This window comes from Halichoeres trimaculatus, unplaced genomic scaffold, assembly GCF_033239565.1.
Source record: "Halichoeres trimaculatus isolate MK-OKI-2021-1 unplaced genomic scaffold, fHalTri1.1 fHalTri1_scaffold_13, whole genome shotgun sequence".
In the NCBI taxonomy this organism is placed as follows: Eukaryota; Metazoa; Chordata; class Actinopteri; order Labriformes; family Labridae; genus Halichoeres; species Halichoeres trimaculatus.
Window position 1 is genome coordinate 2,203,907 of NW_027437191.1, and position 22,500 is coordinate 2,226,406.

General features: G+C 41.4%; 1 protein-coding gene across 1 annotated transcript in view; it reads left to right on the plus strand.

Annotated features, from left to right (window-relative positions):
- Positions 1–3,468: 3,468 nt before the first annotated feature.
- Positions 3,469–22,500, plus strand: part of snap25a (synaptosome associated protein 25a) — a 38,537-nt gene continuing 19,505 nt past the window's right edge. The window contains exon 1 of the mRNA XM_074684697.1: positions 3,469–3,629. The gene's annotated coding sequence lies outside the window, so the exon portion shown is untranslated. The remainder of the gene's footprint in view (positions 3,630–22,500) is intronic.

Sequence of the window (22,500 nt, forward strand, 5' to 3'; positions counted from 1 at the left end):
TTTGCTGCCAAATCTAAGTCCCTTATTTTTAATCTATTTATTTACTTAATTTTAGCAGTCTATTGTTGTAATTATCATCCCTGTAATCCATAATTGATGGGACAGCTGAAGAGAGACGTGTGCAGCAGAGAGTGGGGGAAGATATGTTCCCAATGGCTGCGACTGTTGGTCAGAACAGCAACTATCAGTGCCTGGGCTGTAAAAGACACCACATCTATCTTGTTTGTAAACTGGGGACTAAACACTGTGATACTGTTGCGGTCGTGGTCATATGTAGGACCTCTAGACAAACACAGGAGCAAAAATAGTAAAAATATCACTGAAGACATAACTAGTTTGGTGTCAATGACCAACAAACGAGCCATACAAAGTATGATCCACACCGAATGCAAAGATGAAGAAGAGATGAAAAAAATTACAAGAGACAACAGACAAGGAAGAGAGAGCTGCCACAAAAGGCTGCCACTACTGGCAGCCACTTGGACGGGGCCTAGCGGATATGTAAAAGATAACAATAGAATCATTAAAGGGCCCATTAACGTCTGTTTTAAAACCTGGCTTGATTTTTGTTGCGTTAGTTAAAAAAAAAAATTCTAATCATCCTTTCTAATTCATACATCACACTCCAATTTTTTTTTGTTTTAGAGGACACTAAGGAACCTGTACATTTATTCCTCTGGCTTCTCTCACATGCGCACACACACACACACACACACACACACACACACACACACACACACACACACACACACACACACACACACACACACACACACACACACCCTCCTCCTCTCTGCTCTCCTCCTCTGGCTCTCTCCTCTCCAAATGGATTTTTCATGCAGAGTTATCATTATGATTAATTTAGCAGACAGGTTTGGTTTATAGCAATTGAAGTCACATTTGTTACAGAGCCAAGCAGAAGGGGGGTGAGGAGACAGGGATGGTCCCACACTGATGAGTCCTCAGACAATTCAGTGTGGAGGTGCTGAGGAACAGCCATTGGTCTGTGGTTTATTTCATATCTGATATCCCAAACAGAAACCTGAGCAAGGCCTTTACACACGTCTAAATGAGGCAGTGACACATTGAGAAAACAACAGAAATCACTGGCCTTTAGGGCCACTGTAGGTTTTCTTTTTTGTCCATGAAATAAAAAAACTTCCAGAATAACAGGAAAACGTGACAGAAAATATGAGAAAGCATCACTTGTGGGACTCACTGTGGGACTCCCTGATCTTATCCATACATACATCAAATTTACAGTTTTTAACAATTGCTTAAGTATGGTTTTGAAAACAAGGCTTGGATTTTCAAAACACAAGTAGCACAACCACACACACAACATCCAGAACACCTCAGATCCTGTGCAAAATTAAACACTCTTTTAAAAACTATACACACATTTATCAAAACCATATTTTGCTACCATATGACACACACACATTTCATAAGGCTCAGTTCTGTTTGAACCACTTACACATTGCTGTGTTTAACTTCAAACACTTTTAGCTATTCTACCTCTCAGTGATTAGATTGCTGTAAGTGAAGTACACAGAGAAAGTGAAAATATACAACATAGTAAATTCACCAAATACAAGATCAATGCTGCAGACTATTAAAAATATATGTTTTATTTCTCTTCATATAACCAAAATCAGTCAACATAGACAATCCCAACAAAGCATATTCTCCTCCTTCAGGTCTTCCTCTACCTCTAGCTCCTGCTCGTCCTCCACAGATTCCCCTTCTCACCCTCACTCTTCTTCCTCTGACTTCCCCCATTTTGGTTGAAAGCAGGTGAACTCACCTGCTGCATTTTTATAGTGCTCAAACCTGGTTGGTGTGTCTACAATCAAGCAATCATGTGTTTACACATCTGATGTGTGTGTTGAATCAACTGGCTCTGGGTGAGCTGATTTGTCAATCAGTGCTTTGGGGTTACAAGGATGTGATGTCATGATATACTTCTGTGTCTGATGCATTCAAGTGTGTTTAGTGTTTCACAAATCACTTTGTGTATTGTTCTATAAAAAAATGTGAGGCTGAATTTGTGTTTATAGTGGTGGAAATCTGGTTCAATGTTTTGCTCCGGTGCTGATCATTTTTGTAATTCTTTTGTTTTAGTGTTTATGCAATCATAAGAAACCGTAACTAGCCTGCAATAATCATGTTGCACAGTCATTAAATAATTCTTTCTGTCTGCGTGGAACGTGGGCAAGTATTTGAGTAATGGGAGAATAGTAAGCGGTGACTATACCGAACAGTATTTTTGCTTGACATGCCCTTCCCTACCTCACAAACAGTTGCAGGGTTCATTTAATTTGACTTGAGTATCAGCTACCTTATGTGGTAGAATGTGTGCTTGTGTTTCAACAACAGGCTCACTTCCACAGCTCTTTTTTTTTTCAATTTTTTTTCCATCATCCTTGTACTAGTATTCTCTCATCACTTTTTATGTGCCAGTTGTTGGCCATGGAAAACAAACTGGTAATGAAAAAAAAAAAAAAAACACCAGCTCAGTCCTGGGCTGCCCTTTGAACCTTTTGGATGCTCTGGACCCAATATATATATATATATATATATGTTACTCTTATAATGTTACTCTATTTGATATATTCTCATTGTAATGTTTTTCACTGTATGCGCTGCAGTAACAATGTAAATTTCCCCATTGTGGGAAGAATAAAAGAGTACCTTGTGTTATCCTATCTTATCATATGTGTACCACTTTGCTTGCTGCCTGTCAACAAGCTATGTGCACTTTAGGGCCCATAATTAAACATGTTGTCTCCTGTGAAGTATTACCATGTGAAGATGGTTCAGGCCTGCTGGTTTGTTGGGTTTTAAATGAACATAAATCATACAGGAATATGCAGGCACAGCTGATGGACCCCTCATTGCCACTCTCAGTTCATAACAGACAAAAGATGCTATCGGGGCTATTTTGTAGTATATAAAGCAATGCAATCTTAGAAACGTTCTTTGTCTCTTTGTCTCTTGAGACATAAATCATGGGACCAATAATGAAGGGACCAATAATACACAGGAATCATCTATACACTATGACTTGTAAGTGAATGCATGGTGTGTCATGGATTGTTAATGCTCACGTTTCAGACGTGGAGTCACTTCACCTCTATGAGATCTGATTCCTTTTTCATTTCAGTTTATTTCATGTTTACCCCAAACACTCAATATCAAAGAAGCTTGATAGGCTCCATGTCAGGTAGTGGGTCTTTTCTTCAGAGTGCATGATCTCAAAGTACACTCTTTCCAAACATACAACAGGAACATTTCTCAACATCCTCAGTGGAAATTCTGGGTTGCAACCCGTGCAACTGCCCATGACAACGAAGACTTCTTGAAGTCTCTCTTCCTGTCCCTCTCTTTCTCTCTCTCCATTTCTGGCAGACATCTATTAATACTGCTGCTGACGTCAAAAGTGTCCGCCATCTTTGACGAGCGCTGCACTGCTTTCCCCCATTGAAGAAGAAGTGAGGACGAATCAGCCAACGCGCAGTGCCTTTGCAGCATCCCAGTCCTACAGAGAGAGAGGCTGGTAACGGAGCTGTTGATATACGCAGACATTTCCTCCCATTCTGAGTGCGGGACACCGACATCAGGCACAGGTAGGAGCCATCACATCTCCTCAAACATTTCGACGGCTTTCAGATTTCACTTTTTTCCCCTTCTTTTGCTCTAAAGCGGGAGGTTTGACTCAATGGAAAATGTGAGCTTTGGATGTCTGCTTTCTCCCAGCCTGAATATTTGTACTGCGGTTAAGTATTTTGTATTTTCGGGTTTCATCATCATGTTACAGCGAAAAAGCTGATAATTCACTTCATTGTGAGCAGGAAGAGAAGGGTGTGAGGCTGAGCAATACCGGGATGAAGGCGATGAAGGGAAATGCGTGACCTCCTGGGCGATAAATCTGAAACGCGCAGTGGATTGCTGCGAGGAGGGATGCGCTGCGCTATAATGCGTATGTTCAATGTGGGCGTTCTCGGTGTTTCAGCACCGTGGACAGCGTCAGGAGGAAAACAGAGATAGACTAATAATGCGTTTGATTATCAGGTTCAAATACAGCATCATAAAGGGGTGTGAGGGGGTTTCCGACCTGAGCATTTTTGCTTCTGTACATTCAAATTAGCGTAGCTGAACTGGGGGGACGCATCCCCCATCTTCTAGCCGATGGAGGCAGCAGGTAGCCTGCTGATGTCGCACCACGGTGGCGGGACATGAATCAGTCCGTGGCACTCCCGGAGAAAAACAACACTGTCCTCCCCGCTGCTTTGAGCAGAGGACTCAGGGCGATGCGCTGGGTGCGCTGTGATGGATAGAATATCGTGTCAAAGCAAACTGCGCCATGGTGAAGTCGGTGGGAGGAACGCAGTCTATATAAACAGGAGGGAGGGGTTGAAGCATGATCCAGCTCCATGAATGCGTCGCTTCCTTTTGTCATGCTTTTACGCATTTCCCTCTAACTAAAGTCCGAACCCCGGTCGCAGCGGTTCTGAGGAAAGGTGTGAATATCACACTGTTTGTTGGGGTGGGGGGGGAATCTCCTGGGAGATTTAGGCGACAAGACTACTGGGGAGAACCGTAGTGAAACCCGCACTATGACACCCAACCCCCTCCTCCTCTTCCTCTCTCTTAATTTCCTTTCAAACCGTCCAGCCCGCCGTCTCCGGAGCGGCGCTTATCGCTGTCATTGCGCCCCTCACCCAATGTCTGTCAAATCACGCATGGTGCACAATGTCTGACTGATTGGCACCTTGGAGTTCCACATGCGCAGCGTGTACCAGTGTGGAATGCTGCATCCGTAATGCTGGGTATTAGCGGCAAACACACACGCTGTGGAACAGCGTGACAGGGCAGGGGCGTAATCTGACCAACGTTTTAACGCTTTTCACATTCGGCGTGAAAAAACAGCACGTGACTCACCTTTGTCGGTGAGAAATAACCGACAAACATCGACGTGTTGTCTTTTTTCTGGTGTGACGCAGCTGTGTCTGTCACGCACAGCGTAGCCTACAGCTCCATAGCTGCTGTGAAAGGAACGCGTGCCTCATGACGCAGAGAGAGAAATGTGGTTGTTGATTATTATGGGGCTCGACGATGCCGCAGATTGGATCTCAAATCGTGTTGATCTTCGGCGCACATTATAATATGTTACCACATGGGGCGGTAGGGTGGCTAACGGTGCTTGCTGACACATGCTGTCACTTTAGGGTCCATTGAATGTTTCTCACAGTGCTGGAAATCCTGCATTGTGCGTCAACCAAGATAGAGTTTGTGTGACTTGGTAATGCTGTTAAAAATCAAATTTTATTGTCAAACACATGTGAGCTGTTTTCTGAAGGACAATGGCTTTGGACACGGACAGCTGTGTGTTCATGACAAAGGCAGATAACAGCCCACAGTACACAGAGAGCCCGTAAAGATGGCCCAGTTGCCATGACCGCTATACCAATATCACTGCAGTGCACTGTTTGGACTGCAGAGAGGGAGAGAGGAGCAGGAAGAGGTGCTGCTGCTAAGGGTGGGGAGGGGGTATCAGGCAGATACTGCAAGGGTCATCTCTCTGGATAAATAGTGACTCACGATGCCATCACCATCCTGTGATTGTGTCTGGCTGTTGTTGGCCTGTCGTGGGAGCTTCTACGCCTGAACGGCGCTGCTCTGTGAGCCTCTGTGATCAATGGTTCACACTGGCTGTCTGCGCATTGCGTGTTTTGGTAAAGGTTCAGGCCTTAGCTTGGCTCCTGTCACAGCTCCCTTTCTTCTCCCTCTTTTGTTTCTAAGAAGGTACAACCAAGAAACCAGAGAAATACAGGACATGAATCCTGACAGTTTTGATTGTTTCAAAGGTTGCTGACAGGCCCAGACTAACCCTTCATTTCCGCATGCATAAGGACCTACTCTCAGTGACCTCATGCTGCAGCCACATGTTGAAAACCCTCACACATTAGTCAAATGAAATGAGACACACAGTCACATTTGTGGTTCTTTGTTAGACCTGCTCCAGGCATCACGAATGGGTTTGCAGAATATTTCTCTTAAAGGAGAAATCATCGAAGCATGGTAATCCTTTGGCCTCCATCTTTTTCAAACACCAGCACATTTTCATCTCTGTCATAAACAGTGAGGGAGACTTCTCCCTCATTTTTCATACAAAGGCCTCTCCTCACACACTAACTGACAACCTTATGAGGAATCATCTCAAAGAACTGAATATCAAAGAGCAGATCACATTTGGATCTGGTACAAACAAAGAGAGCAGCAGATAAAAGGACTTTGCATAATGTGGAGAGGAGGAGCTGGAGGCTTTGGTCGGGGGCATTTTTTTAAACTGCTCTTGAGCAAAGGTCTAGACACCGCCTCACTTTTCTTAAAGAGTGGACTGTGTGTGGACTGTGTGTGGACCAAGTTGATTGGGTTAATGTCCTCCTATCACTGTGTGGTTCAGGGTTTATCTGCATGGCAAACAGAATCATCCTCCTGGATTTAGAGGCGCTTGTTTTGATGTGTGTCTTCAGGATGCCTGTAGAATACTCCTCAGTGGTCAGGTGTGCTTGTTTTTCCCAGTAATGATAAACATTCAAATCCAGAGCCACTGGCGTCATTCTTATTTATTTTAAGGGATTTTTTACACCTGTCAGTGTAAAGTCACAATGAAACCACAGATGTGTGTATGCGCTTTGTTATACACTCTTTGATGAGTTAACTTCCATAAAACTGTGGCGTGTGCTGCATGGAGTTAGCCCTGTGGGTGAAAAATATTTCTCAGGAAAAATTTTAATTGTTCAACAAACAATTCATTCACATAGACTCAGATCAGACGTTTGACAGTATTCTAGTGTTGGGAAAAGTGTGACATTCCTAGCATGACGCAAGTGGCTACTTCACTTAGCTTAGCATCAAAACAAGGATGGCTCTACCTTAACCCCTTTATCTTCCTCACCTTTAAAACCCTTTAACTTTCACTTTTAAACACAACAGGTATGAAGTGTCTTTTTTTGAACCCTTTAATGTTACATTCAAGAAAATTAATTAACTTTTTTTTTTTTGTATTTTTATGTTTTTGGAGCACTAACATCAGAAATCACAAAATTCAGAATATGTTTTAAATGTGGAAGAAACCTTCGAGCTCCACATGTAACCACAACATACAATGTAAAAAAAAAGAAAAAAAGAAATGTAATAAAACCTGAAATTTAACAATGCTGAGCCCAAAATGTCATAATTTTTTACCCAAGATGTAACAGCTTGTTACATTTGGGGTCAACGTTACAAATCAGTCTTTAACAAGCCTGAGGAACAATTCCTCTAAACTAAACTTTATAAATGGTGCAAACTCATGGGTGTGAATAGATTTATTTCCTAGAACATGAAGCTCCCCCTGTGGCAGGAAAAGACAGAAGAAAATCAGAATACAGCCTGAAGTTTTTAGACAAAAAAAAATCAAACTACAAGAAGTGTGTACTTTTCCACCAGGGAGTGTGAGCTATACGATAGTAATAGCGAAGTGACAGCACCCCAGGATAAAAGTCAGAGTTTAGCTCTTCGTGGCCTCATGAGAAGGCCTCTCACTTTCTCTGAGACGCTCTGCATGTGGACAAAAACATGGAAACAAAATGGCTGCTCAGAGGCCTCAGGGCTGTGAGGAAGTAAAGTGAAGTATTGGCATCTTCTTAAACCACATAACATAAATATTTCATATGAATATGATTGATATATAAACAAAATAACAGAATACTTTTACTGAAACCTGAACTTTGACACAATATTCATTCATTGCTTTGTTATTTTTGTTATCGAGAGACAAACCTTTGGGTTTAGTTTCACCGTACAGTGATACCCTTTTTAGTTTTCAGGATGTGCTTTTGAAGCAGTCATAAATGTTTTCTGAAACTTGGGGTCAGAGTTGCTTATAATTTAGCTTTATGGTTATTAATAGAGATGAAAAACAGATTCCAGGAGCTCCCATAACTTATCTATTTTGTTTCATTCATCTGACTTTAGACAGGTGCTTCCACAGAGGTGATGCTTTCAATTGAAAGCTTTTATTATTATTATTATTATTATTATTATTATTATTATTATTGTTATTGTTATTGTTATTATTATTTATTCATTTATTTTTTATCTTTATTTTTATTTTATTTTATTTATTTATTTATCTATTTATTTATTTATTTGGGGGGGGGGGGGTGCGCACAGAAAATGAAGAAAACTCCTGTTTTCGAGCCTTGTTAGGAGTCATTTATCTGTGAGGCTGAACTACTGCAATGCATTGTCATTCTGCCATCTGTCCTCTCTCCTGCGCATACAGGGTTAAATTACTATTCTTGTGAATGATGAAAGGAATGTAAAATAAAGGTAAAGGTAAAATGAAGACAAAAAACACAGGTAAATGAGGACCACATTAGATCTCAAAAGGAATGGTGTTAATACTGTAATGGTTAAATAAACTAGAAACACTAATTTAATGTTCATTCCAGATAAAATGAAATATTTTGTCAGTTAAGTAGAGAATATTTTCAGATTTTACTTCATGTTCTGCAGACTGCTTCAGTCACAGATTGATCTGTGTGGCCTCAGACAGATCACTTTCACCTCTCATTAAGCCCCTCTATCCCTGTATGTCTGTAGCTTTTATATCCAGAGTGAAGTATGTATGGACTTATTATTCCTGCATCAGTGAAGCATGAAGTCACATGTTAATCTGCTTAGGTCGACATGAATATACCCTCTGTCCTCTAGATTACACAGCATTGTGTGTTCAGGTGTGGGGACAATGCTACTGTATCAGCATTCTGTAAACATAGGGCTGTGTGGGGATGCTTCCATTCTGTGATTTGAGAGTTTGGTGGTGTGGTTTTGGTGATACTGTTGCTGTAGATCTCTCTGTTGGGTTGGGTAATTTATGATGCTGCAGTGCAGCTTGGTTGGTGCAGGGAAGCCTCTGCAATGCATTTATATACAAACTTTACCAGCACACATGGTGTGGGATCAGGTTTTACACAGAGCCTGATCAGTTGTTTCAGGGGAAGACGTTCTTTTTGCTGTTTTGACTTCCTCATTTGGCACACTGATAAAAGCCCTCCACAGAATCAGACTAGGTTGGGTCATATCGGCCTGCATGTTTGGACTTTGGCAACTGATCTGATTAGTGATGAATCAAGTATTAGCGGTACAATCACCACTCATATTATAAATGATACAGAGTGGGTTTTTTATTTGTTTTTGAGAAACATTTCTTAAAACATGTTAAACTTTTATAACCACTTCTCTCAATTTTCTGACTTTCTTTGGGGACAAACAAAATAATGAAAATGATGAAGAACTGCAGCTTTTCAAATACAATCTGATTTTTATATCTGCAGTTCATGAGATCAACACTGCTTTTCTTTCACACATTTCAGCACTAAAAATTCCTACTAGGTACACTTTAATAGATATACTTTATATATTCATCAAGCATGGTCAAAATTTATTATTCATTCTTTGATTGAAATTGGTGAGTTTTTATTCAAATAATTTCAATTTCTTGTTTATTTTGATGTCTGAAATGTGAATAGACACTTAACAAGTGGCCCCCAAAGGACCATGAAGTAGAACCATAAAATGCTTAAATTTTCCTCTGAAATAAACCGATGGGGCTCACTCTTTGGGATCAGTCTAAAGAAGCTTACCCTCAACTATAAGAATGTGTTTGGTGCCAGTGAGCCAGCAGATTGACTGTTGTCTCCAGTGTTAACGAGGGCTGCATCGAGATGCCCTATCCCTAAAACATTTTCGATTTTTGTCCTGAAAACTGCTGCAAGCCTGTGTTTTCACATAGTGTGGAGACATGAAAGAGATATCTATGCTCTCCCCACATAGAGTGTAGAAAATGCCATGTTGACGCTACAGAAAAATCCCAGAATGCCAGTTATTCTCAGCAGACAACAAAAACTGAAACTCCTGGTTTGACTGTTAGTCATATGGTCCTCTACCTGCATGCTGTTTCACTGCTAACATCAGCCCATGAGCATCACCCCTCGCCATGTTTTGCCTGACAGGCATCATATTGCCATGACCCGTCAGGTCAGTCAAGATGTCATCTTTAATTGCCACATGGTAATAAATGTGGCTCTAGGGGCCCCTTTGTGAGTGTGTGCTAATGATGCAGCCAGGACCCATTTCACCCTTGGACAGCACAGAGGGGACTGGACATGTAGCTGCAGGGCAATGCCACTGGACTCAAACAGTGCAGTGAACATGTTAAATTCACTTCGGCTAAGTTGTGCTTCTCTCTGCCTGGAGAAGCTTAAAATAAATACCTTAGTCTTCAGATGCTCTCATCTAGTCTCTCCATCCCTTCTCCTGTGCTCCATGCTTGTTTCCAAGGCGCTGAAAGGAGGCTGATAAGGAGCCATGCAGCTACAGAGGGGGAGATGGGGGTGGTGGTCAGCCTTATATCACCATGCTTGCCCTTGTCTTTACCCTCAGTCTTTTAAGTCTTATTCTGTAGAGAGAGAGCAACATCTAGAAGACAAGGGCTGCACCTAATTTAGATTTCTGTCCGATAAAATTTAAATCTGACATTAAAAACAAAGATTCGGGAGCTTCAGTGCTGACCCAAACTCTCATATGAGTCCTCATTTGCTGAGCCTTCCAGCCCAATAATGTCACAGCAACCCTATTTGTGATTGAAGATAGATAATAAGACTCACTTTCTAAGTTCACAGCCTGCTATTTTATCCCACTCTGCTCGTTTTTCCAGTGACACAGCTGAAAACTTGGGTGCAGAGATGGCACTTAAAACAAGCTGGATAAAGACTTTTCCTTGTAACAGAAAATGTTGATTTCAAAAGGATTGCATTTCTTTTTTTAGACGATGCTTAAGAAATGATGGCCTGTGCTGGTAAACAGCAAATATGTAAATGAAAAGTACCGGTGAGAAAAGTGTACACAGACTGAAACACAGGTAAGACAAACTGGACAGAAACATGTTCAGAATGAACGAGGAAGGTAAGACGTGTTCAGATGACCTGATAACTGAACCAGTAACTAAAAATAATTAGAGCACATGAAGATTACAGAGGGTCACAGCATTAGCAGGGGTCAACGCATTTACTGAAATTTAGAGTGTGACTGATCTCATATTTCCAGCCCTGAGATTGGGCATATATCCTGTGCAGTTACTCTTGTGTTGCATGGCATGTGCTTTGCTGTAATCATACTGTCATCGTGCCATTGGCCAGCTGTCAGTAAGGCCTTCAAAAGCCTCAGCATCCAAGCATCCAAAAACCTCATACTGCTGGTTCAACATGCTTTACAGCAGATCACATTACAGCAGTTTTTTTGTTATACCATAAGGTTAAATGATGCTGTTTACTGTGTATGACTGCTTTTATTTTTTTCTGTTTTTAAGAAATTTAGCTGCGTTTTCACCAAGTGGTCCGGTATGGATCAGTACAATCTGGTAGGACGGGTCAGATCGGTAACGCCCATAGCTGTAGGCTTACTGTGCCCTTCTTGGAAGGCAGCGTGTAAGTTGGATGCTGTGGCTGCATTGGCGACGTGATAACATGACGGCACAGAAGCGCAGCACAGTGTACCCCGCTAATAAATCCACTGAAGAAGAAAAACAAAGCACAGTTTTGTTTTGACAACACTTTCATTCACCATTTATCAAACAAAAGAAAAGTTCTCTTCAGGGAGTTGACTAGAGATTTTAACATGACAGGAATATGTGTTGATCTTTATTACCGCTGTCACACAGGAAGTGACCAATCAACAGACTGCAGTGTTTCTGGCTCAGATCAGTATCTCTGGCACCCCAACAGAAAGGTACCAAAAAGTGGGACGTTATGGGTCAGTAATTTGGGGGCCTTTCTCAGTTTTAGTCAAAATGCATGTCTACCGAGACAAACCAAACTAAACAGTCTTATGTGTAACATCAATTTTATTCAATAGTTGGCTAAGACCTGAAGGGCTGTCTACACGACAGCGTTTCACTATAAAAACACTAAAAAACTGAGTGAAAATAAATCTACGTTTACATGAAATCACTGAGGGACTGAAACGCCACTGTATGCTTGCCAGGCCTGTAGCTGGTGATATAATTGTAAAGACACACCCAATATGACCACCACCTGTTCCTCCATGGACCAGAAGAAGCTTCTAATTAACAAAGCAGAGGAGGAGGAGGAAAGGAAACAGAACACAATGGACGCTAAATATGCGAGACTCCAGAGCTTTGTCCCAGACAATTTAAGTTGCAACAGTGAGAGTGAAATGCGCAAAGTGGGGCATGACATCAGCTGAAAACTATGGCTTGCTAGTTACAGAGCAACAGTGGCTGCAGCATTTCAGAAAAATTCAATTCAGGAAGATGTTTTTATAAAAGTTTCCATCTCATGAAGGGGCAGAAACGAGTCATCCATTGTCACGTTAACAGCCCCAGAGGTGTTTCTCACTGTTATAGTTAAGTAACACAAGGCTCAGGTAAAACCAGGTGCTTTGAAATTAATAATCTTTTGTACCAGTGGGCATTGAGCTATGTTAAAGATTCAGGGCTCTAATTTCCTGGCACAGCGCAGGGGGCGCAAGCCTGGCGCACCCCGGACAGTGTTAATTTCGTGCGGCGCACCACCATGCGCTACCAGTTTGACAATTTGGTAGACCGTCTGTGCAGAGATGGGTGTGACTGCGCACCAGGGGGAGGTGTCAGCAGATTCATGTTGGCGCAGTGACAATTTTGTGCCAAAAACAGTGCAGAAAGTGCGCTGAAAGCTCGCCAGCTCCAACCTGGTCTATCCTCGGCACAAAGCGGAGCGCATCCTCCGCAGCTGTAATTTGGTGACAGGCGCATATGTGCGCACATGTCAACAAAGCCTCAGAGGCAGGTTTCCAGAGTGTCAGGCACATTTTAATGCAGTAAACAATCACAGCAATCACTATTTAATGTAAATATCTGAACCAGCATATACATTTATATCTATATTAACTGTCCCTTCACATCTGATGTCAGATTAAAGCTGTTTGTCATGATGGAAAGTTAACCTGACGGCAGCTGGAAGTTTGATGCACATCTTACAATTAAACAATAAACAGCCTTAACATCTGATACTGAGTATATATCTGGCTTCTCTCATTTCATTTAATTCAAAGAAAAGAGGGAGAGAAAAGACAAAGAAAAAAAGAAACAAAATAAATGTATGTCACTCAGGATTTACCCGTGATTCCCCATATTTCTCTGTTTTAGTCTTTATTTTTAACGTGATCTAAAAAGATGGAGTACATTACTGTAAGGAGGTTGAGGCACAGACACCAGGAGAGTATAGAGTATATCACCAAAGGTTCTGCTATTTGGTGATGACAAACCAGGAGTGCAGGTGGATCAAAAGTATTCTGAATGGATAAGCCAGCTGTGTAACTGTCTCTTCATTTTGTACTCCTATTAACGACAAAGGAACAGATTACATCTGTCCTGGGAGCTGGCCCACACGGTGACGTGCCTCGTGTCCTCCGATGCGCCCCGCTGTCCATTCTCCTGCTGCAGGGACAGCAGCTCTGACCGTCTTTGCTACCAGGTCTTTCCACCATACCTTCCATGGTGTTGGGGATCCAGACCAATCAGACGCAGCGCCTCGGTCGCAGGGCATTTAAAGGCGAGGAGAGGCGCTCATTTGATTGGTGAAAACAGCGCTGTGTTAAACCCACTCACGGCTTTATCCTCCCTCTCTGCCATTTGCGCTGAGGGAGGCGTGGACGCGCTCCTCTGCGCTCCATTGCGCTCCATTGCGCCTCTGCACCTTGACTGTGCCTCTCTTGGCACTGCAAGAAACTTGCAAAGTGCGCTGGTCACACCCTGTCCACGCGGCGGGGGCCGGCGCAGGGCAGGTGCGCCTGCGCTTGCACCTGGTCTACGAAATTAGAGCCCTTGGTTTGTAAGCAGTCTAACAGACAGGGCTAAACTTTCCAGGTTTTGCTGGATTATTTAAACATGTCTCTAACACTCTGTTCAATGAAAACTGTCTAATTACCGTTCTAAATCTTGATCTTTGGACCGACAGACAGGTTCAGCTCTCCTCAGAGCCACATTTAACACAGCCTCATCTTAGTCTTTCAGTAAATCAGCTCCTCCAGCAGCGTCTGAACTGTTGTTCCCTGTCAGAGGAAGGTATCCAGCTTTTGTTTTGATCTTCCACATTCTGCTTTTTAGTCATGTGTTTCTGAGATGTGGATGGTTACAGTGGAGTCAGATGAATAAGTGATGGTGTCTTAGACTACCAAGGTCAATAATGCATACTGCTAGAGCGGGCTGCTGGGATGTTTCTGTAGCACTTAGCACTCACTCGCTCCTCTGTGGAGGGAGAACCCCAGCTGTGGAGACGCTTCAGCTTGTTGAGTAATGTTACATCACTGTTGACGGACGCAGGCCTTTACTCGATCAGTGAAGGGTCATGCCACCTTAGGTTAATGTGCTGAAACATCCAAACATGTCAGCCTTTGGGGAAAAAAAACACTACACATTTCATACTTAACACTGGTGTTTTACACCCATCACCTGTTACCGAATAAAACACAAAAAACTTGTGTGCTGTCGATTCATCTTCTGCAGAGGCTACACCAAGAGAAGATTTGCATTAACCCTCACTTAAAGGTAAAATTATAATACAAGATTCATTTTGGTAAAAGAAACCTACACCTATCTCTCAGCAGATAGCATGAGATGTGTTTCTTTGAGTCTAGTTTTCAACAACCAGCCTGTAGATAACTTTATAATAATCCTTAACTTTTAAACTTTAACTTTAACTTTTTAATCAAGTTAGTTTGAAACCTGTGTTCGTTTATCTCTGCATAAGCGCATGTCATTTTATCTGAGGTTTTTCCTACACAGGGACAATAAATAAATGTTTAGTGATACATACATCAGACACTTCCTCCCCTGATTCATGGCCCTTTTCTTTTTAATTAGACAACACAGATGGGCGTGGAGCATCCAAAACTGAAGCTCAAAAAAAAAAAAAAAAAATAACTTTATCAAATGTTTCATCAAATGTTTTGTAAAAGTCATCTGACCGATCGGGCTTCATGTTCCTCCTGACATTTTGGTTTTGTGCTCTTAATTTGGAAAGTTGGTCTTGAAAGTTTGTTTTGTATCATGTAGATGGTGTTTGTTATTACATTTCGTGTATTTGAAGGCACATCTACAGAGTTTGGTATTAGTATAAACATACTACATAAGATAAGATACACCTTCTCCTTCATCTGAAACACAACGCGAAAAAAATATGAGGTTACAGCAGCAAACAAGAAAGTGTACAGTTTAAAAATTATGTTTGTCACGTTGTAGAGGTAAATACACAATAGTAGGAAGTGTTTATTTTTTATTTATTTAACCCTTAGTTAACCAGAAGAACCTCATTTAGTTTAAAAATCTTATTAACAAGAGTGTCCTGGCCAAGACAGGCAGCAGCACATTTACAAAGTCACAGACATAAAACGATTTCAGCACAGAAACGGACATAGCAATCAGTTAAGACAAAGTCACAGAGCAAAAAATTTGTTAGTAAAAGCATTTACAGCCTACTTCATCATCCTCTAAAGCTTTCAATCTGCATTTAAAATTATTCAAAGAGACCAGCTCTCCAAGACCCATTTTTTCTTGTAAAAGACTCTGAAGCCTCTTTTGCCCATTTCAAGACAAACTTTGGGGACCGATAGCAAGAGTAGATTTTGTAACTGAGTCACAGAACGAAGACTGTAGCTTCCAGGACTTTTTACATGAGTATAACTACTCAAGTATGATAGGAGCAGGCCAAGAATAGCCTTGTAAATCAGAGTGTGCCAATGATTCAGTCTACGAATGGTCAAAGAGGGCCACCCAACTCGCTCATACAGAGTACAATGATGAGTTAGGGCCTGGAGATTAGTTATGAGCCTTAGAGCTCCATGATAAACAGTGTCCAATGATTTAAGGTATTGAGAAGAAGCATGCTGGTATAAAACATCACCATATTCAAGCAGGGGCATGGAGAAACAGATTCAATTACATGACCCTGAGCTGTAACAATAGATGGAAGGCTCTGTGATTTCTGCTTTGAGTTTGTGAAAGTCATCAGCTCTGTTTTTTCAGAATTCCAAACCAACTTTAGGTCCCTCAGATTTTCCTGTACAATGTCAAAGGCCTCCTACAGAAAGCAAAGGGCGTGTTTCTGTGTGGGAGCTGAACAATAAATAACACTATCTTCTGCATATAAATGAAAATTAGTATTAGGGACATTATGACAGAAACTGTTAATATACAGGGTAAATAAAAGTGGTCCTAAGACTGAGCCCTGTGGAACACCAGATCAGACCCGAAGATGACCAGAGGTTAAGCCATCAGCTTTCACGCACTGAGATCTGTTGTACAGCTAATTGCCAAACCAGGAGATTGAATGCTCTGACAGACCGATACCCTTGAGCCTGTTTTTTAAAAGGACATGGTCAACAGTGTCAAAGGCCTTGGACAAATAAATAAAAAGAGCTGCACAATGTTCCTTAAGATCCAAAAAATGTATAGAATCACTAACTACTTTAAGAGCAGCTGTGGTTGTGCTATGATTTTTCCTGAAGCCTGGCTGATACTCTGCTAACATCTTATTAGATATTAAAACCTCTTTAACTTGATCTGCCACAAGGGATTCTTAACTCTTTACTAAAACACCTAATTTGGAAATAGGTCTGTAGTTGTTTAGCATTGTGGGGTCACCCCCTTTTAAGTAACCTGACACACCAGATGGACAGTTTCATATATCCGCCACGGAATTATTTCACAAGTCAGCTCTTCCGATTTGTTTTCAGAGGCGGGACTTAAAAAAAAAATCTGCAGCTGGTGATTGGACGACCGTTCTGATTAACACATTCACCACGGGCCAATCCACATCAAGCCACGGTATGATGTAGCTTATGCGAGCTGCTGCTTCTAAGAAACAATAGATGACCAACTACTGAATCACAAGAAACAGCTGTGAAAAGGCGCTAGACGACAGCTTCCGTTTTTATAAATTTAACTGAAGAATCAAAGGAACGCTAACAAGTACGAAAGTCTGCTGACGTCATGTCTGCTCCCACAGCTCCCGCCTCTCTTCCCTGATTGGGCCGCTAGAATTTAGCTGAGTGAAATCGTTGGTCATTGGAGCCTGGCAAGATGGACCTGCAGGAGTTCAGAAACTAAATCAGGCAGGTCTGTCTGCTCTGCAAGGTTACCTGTTAACAGGGGGAGGACAAATGCAGATTTCAGGAGTGGAATCCTACTAGTGGTCAAGGACAGGTTAAAAAGATAGGTTAAAGGAGTTGAGATGAAATCTGAGGATAGTTTTAAAAAATAAGGCTCTAAAAGATCGGGACCTGCTGGTTTCTTAGAATCTAAACGTTTAAGGGCATTGTGCACCTCACTGACAGTGACTGGTCTGAAGTCAAAAGGCTCTGGCACAGTTAAGTTAAAAACAGATATGGATTTTGTTATTCTCCAAAATAATCTAGGGTTTGACTGAGGACAAACTCAGCTTTAGCCTTTTTTAACTGCTGCAGTGCATGAGTTTCTTAACCGTCTAAACCTCAGCCAGTCAGAGTCAAGTCTAGTTTTCCTGGCTTTGGCCCGTGCATAATCACGCTCCCCAAGCATTCTAGAGAGCACAGGCGTAAACCACGCATTATCTAGTCCCTTCACTCAGTATTTCTTTTATAAGGAGCGTGCTTGTTTATTGTGTTCAAAAGGCCTTTGTGAAAATATTCCCAGGCATGTACCACATTGTCAATGACATACATTTTTACCCAATCAAAAGAAAAGAGAAACTTTGTTCAACGAAACCCTTTATATTTTGTTTAACAATGATTCAAGGCTTGGTTTTTGGTAATTAAGAGTTTCTTACTGTAGCAATAACACAGTGATCACTTATGAAAATTTATAAGGAACGTTAGTCAAAATAAGATAAATCAGTGTGGACTTCTTTGGACATTTCAGATTGGGTTAGGGTTAGGGTTGGTTTGTCTACAATCTGGAAAAGACTCAATGAGTCAAACTGGGATTTAAAATCTTAGATTAGCTTAGATATTAGACTGCAAGCATTTAAGTAAATAAAACCAAGCCCAGTCCAGGTTTTAAAATCAGATGGGGTATTTAATCCAGTGTTGCAAGGTTAACTGTCAGTGGGCCCAGGATTAGGCTGGACGTTACCCGAAATCAACAGCAAAATGAGTATCAGTAAATTCCGTCAGTTATCCTGGCTCAGCATGCCTTGAATGAAGCATGTATGAGCCGAGAATAACGTAGCCGTCGTGAGAGTAACTTCTCCACTCCATGGTGCACCAAAGACAGGGCAGCATCAGTGTGTTTAAGCACTCCAACATAAAGTCACACCACTGTTCGTGCGATTCGAGAGAAAGTGCGCTCGTATGCCCACTTATGGTCAACGGACAGCACAGCAACCCCGCTGCACTCTCAGAGTGTGACTCCGTTTCGCAGAAGTTCCATGACAACAACACTTTAAGCTCTAAAACATGTTCAAAGACCGCACCACTACGTGCTGGGAAGATGATTAAAAGTACGAGATGCAGCCCAACCAAGGCCAAGCTGTTTTCCAAGAAACAAACCCTGTGCAGCAGCATAGGGAGTTGGGTGTAGTAGCACTGGTTACTCACGAGAGACATCAGTAGATCCTACCGCAGGTAGACAGCAGGAACAGCGACATATGAAAACGTGATTTCTCTGGAGCACAGATCCATGCAGCTTAACCCAGGAGGAAACCCTCAGGTGAAGAAGTCCAGCACAGGGGCAAAACACATGGCAGCGGCAGCAGGCAGACATGTAGGACACATCAGACGCAGGTGTCCGGCGGGAAGGCTCACAAAGACTGAGCTGTCAAGTGATGAATAGTCCACATTATTAAAACATCACAAACCAAAAATTTGATTTTGAAAAACATTGTTAAACTTTGTACTGAAAAACTAGACTCTGCTTTGGCCAGAAAAAATAATTAAAACAAATTAAAACCACTGAAACTATAAAAACAGGTACACAGTGACAGAACAAACAGACGTGGACACCTCTTTGCTGCTTTCTTGGATTTGACATGGGGCGTAAGTCTCTCCAGGTTTTTGACCTGGAGGTGTGGAGCTGACACACCAAGTTTAATTTGTTAGCTTCTTGTTAGCTTGTTGCTAACATAAGAAGTCTGATGTGGTAGTTTCTTGATTACACATAAGAGCACAAAAAGGGAATGACATCTCCAGTTAAGCAGTATCTGTGCCTGACAGGTCTGGTGTGTTGATCACCTCTCTGTGTCTTTTGTTGTGATTAATACAGCATGTTTGAAATAAGAGAGTCTTCTCAAGCAGCAAGTGTAAACACACAGATTTATTAGGGATGGAGATGGATGACAGAAATAAAAAAAAGACATTTTATCAAGAGGAGTAATAATTTTAAGATTCCTCCCCCAGAGACACTAATTCTAACTTAACATTTTACCTGACCTCAAGCCAGACTACAAAAGTCTGATTTCTCAAAATGGCTGCTCCACCAGTACCTTCTGTGGACCCTGAGGAGACCTTGATCCAATTTGGATGCTGGCATTGCTGAAGTCAGCTCACATGCAAAGTGCAGAGCTTGTAAATGGGACATTAAGTCAGATTTTAAAGCGGCTGGCTAAGCTTTGATTGCCTGGACTTGGTTACGTAAGTGGATGGTACATAGATGATGCCCTCTGTTTCTTCAGAGAGTCACTCTGAAGATCAAACTTGATGCGGTCTTTTAGCTGCACAGCCCTGTTCGAGCTTTATGTAACTCAGTATGGCTGCTACTGCTGCTGCTCTGGAAATGATTGTAATGGTCCGGAGTTAACGGAGTTAATCAGCAGATTCTCCCCTTTAGTCATAGATATAATAATAATAATAATAATAATAATAATAATAATAATAATAATAATAATAATAATAATAACAATAATAATAATAATAATAATAATAATAATAATACATTTTATTTAAAAGTACCTTTCTGGACATTCAAGGTCACTTCACAGTTTATTAAAATCAGAATCAGACTCAGAATTGCTTTTATTCGCCAAGTATCTCAAGAATACAAGGAATTTGACTCTGGTTAACCACACTTTCTCTGTACAATTATTATAGACACACACTAAATATTACAAAAACAGAAAAAATAGAGCTTAAGTAGTAATAACAAATAAAAATTATTATTATAATAAGGAGCTTTGTACAGAGAAGAATAAAATATAAATACACAAAAGTTAAAATAAAATTAAAATTAAATAGTGCACTGAAAAGGATGTCAAAGAACTGTGCAATTTGCAAAAGAAAGAAAAATTGAAACATGATTGTGCAAACAGAAACAGACAGGCTGTAGCTGTACATGAGGTATATGAATGTTTTTTTTTATGACAGGGTTAACTGTTCACTAGTGTTACAGCCTGGGGGAAGAAACTGTTCCTGTGTCTGGATGTCCTGACGCACAGAGCTCTGTAACGTTGGCCAGAGGGGAGCAGTTTCAACAGTCTGTGTCCAGGGTGTGATGGGTCTGCAGAGATGTTGCCAGCTCAGTTTCTGGTCCTGGACAGGTCTAAGTCCTGGATGGAGGGCAGGCTGGCCCCAATTATTATTATTTTTTTTTTTTTTTTGCAGCCCTGACAGTTCTCTGTAGTCTGTGCCTGTCTTGTTTGGAGGCTGAGGGGAACCAAACAGAGAAGGAGGAGCACAGGACAGACTGGATGATGGAGGTGTAGAGGATGATGAGCAGGTCCTGGGGCAGGTTGAACTTCCTGAGCTGGGGAAGAACAACCTCTGCTGTGCCTTCTGAGTCTATGTGGAAGGTCTACTTCTGATGGTGGATCCCAGGAACCGGAAGGAGTCCACAGTAGACACAGTGTTGTTAAGAATGGGGGGAGGGGAGATCTACTGAAACAGATGGGCTTTGAGTTTTGATTTAAATACAGCAAGAGAGTCTATGTCCCTGATATGAGGTGGGTGTGAGTTCCAGAGTTGGGGAGCAAAGCAACTGAAAGCTCTGCTCCCCATGGTGCTGAGACAGGCGGAGGGTACAGAGAGGTGGCAGGAGGAGGAAGACCTGAGAGAGCGGGACGGGGTGGCAATATGGAGGAGATCATACAGGTGCGGAGAGGCAAAGTTGTAGATGGCCTTAAATGTGTACAGTAGGATTTTGGAGGTGATTCTGAATTTAACTGGGGGCCAGTGAAGCTGCTGGAGGACAGGGGTGATGAGGTGAAAGGAGGGGATTCTGGTGATGATATGGGCTGTAGAGTTCTGGACCAGTTGGAGCTTATGGAGGTGTTTATGGGGGACACCAAAAAGGAGTGTTACAATAGTCTATACATGAAGTGACGAGGTTGTGGACCAGGATGGAGGTAGAGTGAGGAGTGAGAGAAGGGCGGAGACGATTTATGTTACATACATGGATTTATGCAGACCGTGTTATTTTGACATGAGAGTGGAAAGAAAGCGACATGATGATAAGTAGGTGCACACCTGAAGTAACAGGGGAGGAGACGGGGAAGCGAGGGAAGTGAGTTGAATGAACCGAGTGTTATAATAATAATAATAATAATAATAATAATAATAATAATAATAATAATAATAATAATATGAACCAACTGGTGATATAATGGGTCATAAAAAGATAAGCTAATGGAACAATGCAGGACTTAATCATCGTGTCGCAGCTGTTGATCTGAGGATACATAAATGACTGCATAAACCTAGTGGCACTGCTTACAGAGAGGCTTGATGGTTTAACCACAACATTGGTGTGCTGCTGTGGCATTAAAAGAAATGCCTTACGAGGCTCTCTCCCGGGTTCCAGCTCTATGCACTATCCTGTCCTCCCTTAAACCCCTTAACATCCTGCTACCTGCAACCCTTTAGTACAGCACCTTTTGTAGTCACAATATTTTTTAAAGAAATTTGTTGAACGGAGTAAAACCTGATTGGGTTATCACCACATATTAATATATTTTTTCTGATTTTTTTGATTTCCAATCTTAGTTCTTCAACAACAACAACAATAACAACAAATAATAATCATAATAATAATTAACTCAAAAAACGCTTTTTTTTATTGTTCATTCTCTTGAACGGAATATTAAAGGGTTAAAAATTAAATAGATTTCATATCCCTTGCTTTCAGAAAGTAAAAATTAAAGGGTTAAAAGGAGAGGTAGTTAAATGGGTTAAAGGCATAAAAGCCTTTAAAATTAACCAAAAAAAAAAAAAAAAGATCAAATTAATTAAAACTTAGAGAAGAAGTTTGGGACCTAAAACTGAACCCTTGGGGTACCACAATTTACATAATCACATTTTGATATTTGAGGGTTTATATCTCATGTACAGAGCTGGCTCTGTATTTAAACAGGAATGCATCTATCTTACCGCCTGCCACTAAAGTTTGTGTGTAAACTGAGAATAGTTCTTTCTTCATGTTTCTTA